Below are 4,028 nucleotides of genomic sequence, written 5' to 3'. Positions count from 1 at the left end.
ATTTGGTAACTAAGATGAATGATGAATGATAGAATTCATTTTACTTGTACCCATTGATACAATTGTGTAATATTAAACATAAATCATTACAAGTTCTTATCATAGCTATTACATATCACTTTTGGAAATAAAAATGTTCAATGTAGGGGTGGGCGTCGGTTCGGTTCGGGTGATACCCGAATTTTATTTCGGATATCCGAAAATTTCGGGTGATGTTTTTGACACCCGATATCCGAACCAAATTTAATTCGGATATGTTCGGTTCGGGTGAAATTATTTCGGGTTTATTTCGGGTTAGTTTGGATATACCCAAAATTTATTTTATCAATTTTAATTTTTATGTTTTTATTATTTTATTATTTATATTTTTTTCATATACTATCAAACTAAAAATAAGACAAATAGTAATAATTAACCAATAAACTTTTTAAAATTATATATTATTAATTATGAAATACATTGATAACTAAATATATAATATATATTATTATATTTATAATAAAATTTTGGTTAGTTCGGGTTTCGGGTCGGGTGTGGGTAAATTTTTAACACCCGATATCCGAACCAAATTTATATTCGGATATACCAAAATTTAAAATATCCGAACCGATAACTATTTGGGTTCACCCAAAATTTAAAATTCGGTTCGGATTTCGGGTGTTAGTTCGGTAATCCAAATTACGCCCACCCCTAACAGTGGCAGGCAATCTTGTAATTATACCTATTTCCTAATACTGTTTAACACTAACCATTTTGCCCAACCACATTGTTTCTACTCATTTTATGGGCCGATGAGGACTTTGATGCCACTAAGTTTTAGTTTTCAACTACAAAAATATCGATATTAGTTCTCAACTATTGTATCTTAGTCACTTTTAATTCTCTGTCCAACAATCTAATAAGTCTTCATTAAAAGTAAGGACTATGTTACACAAAAGCTCGTACTTTTTTTCCTTTTACATTAATGACTTCTAATGGGAAAAAAAAATTATATTCTCCATAATTGCAGTTATAATAGTATATTTACATTCCAAAGAATTTCAAAAAACAATATTGATTGAAATTCTTAGCAAATATGATATATCTATATTCCAACTTGTAGGATATGAAAATATTGGTTTTTTTTTTTATGTAAGACTAAATTTTGGTAAACTAAGATGAATGATGAATGATAGAATTCATTTTTACTTGTACCCATTGATACAATTGTGTAATATTAAACATAAATCATTACAAGTTCTTATCATAGCTATTACATATCACTTTTGGAAAATAAAAATGTTCAATGTAGGGGTGGGCGTCGGTTCGGTTCGGGTGATACCCGAATTTTATTTCGGATATCCGAAAATTTCGGGTGATGTTTTTGACACCCGATATCCGAACCAAATTTAATTCGGATATGTTCGGTTCGGGTGAAATTATTTCGGGTTTATTTCGGGTTAGTTTGGATATACCCAAAATTTATTTTATCAATTTTAATTTTTATGTTTTTATTATTTTATTATTTATATTTTTTTCATATACTATCAAACTAAAAATAAGACAAATAGTAATAATTAACCAATAAACTTTTTAAAATTATATATTATTAATTATGAAATACATTGATAACTAAATATATAATATATATTATTATATTTATAATAAAATTTTGGTTAGTTCGGGTTTCGGGTCGGGTGTGGGTAAATTTTTAACACCCGATATCCGAACCAAATTTATATTCGGATATACCAAAATTTAAAATATCCGAACCGATAACTATTTGGGTTCACCCAAAATTTAAAATTCGGTTCGGATTTCGGGTGTTAGTTCGGGTAATCCAAATTACGCCCACCCCTAACAGTGGCAGGCAATCTTGTAATTATACCCTATTTCCTAATACTGTTTAACACTAACCATTTTGCCCAACCACATTGTTTCTACTCATTTTATGGGCCGATGAGGACTTTGATGCCACTAAGTTTTAGTTTTCAACTACAAAAATATCGATATTAGTTCTCAACTATTGTATCTTAGTCACTTTTAATTCTCTGTCCAACAATCTAATAAGTCTTCATTAAAAGTAAGGACTATGTTACACAAAAGCTCGCAGTTATAATAGTATATTTACATTCCAAAGAATTTCAAAAAACAATATTGATTGAAATTCTTAGCAAATATGATATATCTATATTCCAACTTGTAGGATATGAAAATATTGGTTTTTTTTTTTATGTAAGACTAAATTTTGGTAAACTAAGATGAATGATGAATGATAGAATTCATTTTTACTTGTACCCATTGATACAATTGTGTAATATTAAACATAAATCATTACAAGTTCTTATCATAGCTATTACATATCACTTTTGGAAAATAAAAATGTTCAATGTAGGGGTGGGCGTCGGTTCGGTTCGGGTGATACCCGAATTTTATTTCGGATATCCGAAAATTTCGGGTGATGTTTTTGACACCCGATATCCGAACCAAATTTAATTCGGATATGTTCGGTTCGGGTGAAATTATTTCGGGTTTATTTCGGGTTAGTTTGGATATACCCAAAATTTTATTTTTATCAATTTTAATTTTTTATGTTTTTATTATTTTATTATTTATATTTTTTTTCATATACTATCAAACTAAAAATAAGACAAATAGTAATAATTAACCAATAAACTTTTTAAAATTAATATATTATTAATTATGAAATACATTGATAACTAAATATATAATATATATTATTATATTTATAATAAAATTTTGGTTAGTTCGGGTTTCGGGTCGGGTGTGGGTAAATTTTTAACACCCGATATCCGAACCAAATTTATATTCGGATATACCAAAATTTAAAATATCCGAACCGATAACTATTTGGGTTCACCCAAAATTTAAAATTCGGTTCGGATTTCGGGTGTTAGTTCGGGTAATCCAAATTACGCCCACCCCTAACAGTGGCAGGCAATCTTGTAATTATACCCTATTTCCTAATACTGTTTAACACTAACCATTTTGCCCAACCACATTGTTTCTACTCATTTTATGGGCCGATGAGGACTTTGATGCCACTAAGTTTTAGTTTTCAACTACAAAAATATCGATATTAGTTCTCAACTATTGTATCTTAGTCACTTTTAATTCTCTGTCCAACAATCTAATAAGTCTTCATTAAAAGTAAGGACTATGTTACACAAAAGCTCTATGAGGATAACATTTCTCTATTTCAGAAATGTTTCGTCTCCAAAATTCATTTGGGAATGTTTCCATATTGTTTTCTAATTAATCAAAAGTTTCTAGTCCTTTATTAATTAATCAAAAATTTAGAAATCTGTTTCTGACCCAAATTTATTTTTTTTTTTTGCCCAAAGAAAAATTTAAAAGCATGGTTCCAACCCTTTATTTATTATTATTTTTTAGACCGGAATTTAAAAACTTGGGAATGCGTTTTTGGAGTTGGAAACAATTTGAGATGTTGGTGGAGACAACTTTTCAAGCATAGAAGGCTTTGGCGTCCATTAGTTTGCCAATTTATTTTTAGATGAGTCTAGTCTAGAGTTTATATATTTGTATGAAGATACTAATGAAATATAAACAATTAGAATAATGTACAACTGTTTAAGTTTAATGATGTTTTGGAGTTTATACATTGTATTTTTATTTTAAATTAACTTTATGATAGTTGATTACTATATTGTACGGAGTATTTATTAGTGATTTAGTGTACTACTTTTAATTGTTAGCGCCATATTTTTAATTATGAAATCATGAACTTTTATGCATATTTAAGAAAAAATATTTATAAATAAAACCCTATATTTTTATATTTACATGTTTCACTCACGGTCCTTTCCTATATTTTTTAAAATTTCCATTTCCCCTTTTTGTGTTTCCGGTTTCTGTGCTATATAAGAATAAGATAAACATGTTATTTCACTTGAAATCAATAAAGATGAAACACATTTCAATTATAGCCTCGTGAAATTACATTCCACAAGGTGTAAAAAACCTAGATATAATTGTAGAAAATGTCTTGAAGACCATAATAAGCAACA

The sequence above is a fragment of the Ipomoea triloba genome, chromosome 3, assembly GCF_003576645.1.
Source record: "Ipomoea triloba cultivar NCNSP0323 chromosome 3, ASM357664v1".
In the NCBI taxonomy this organism is placed as follows: Eukaryota; Viridiplantae; Streptophyta; class Magnoliopsida; order Solanales; family Convolvulaceae; genus Ipomoea; species Ipomoea triloba.
This window is presented reverse-complemented; position numbering follows the sequence as displayed.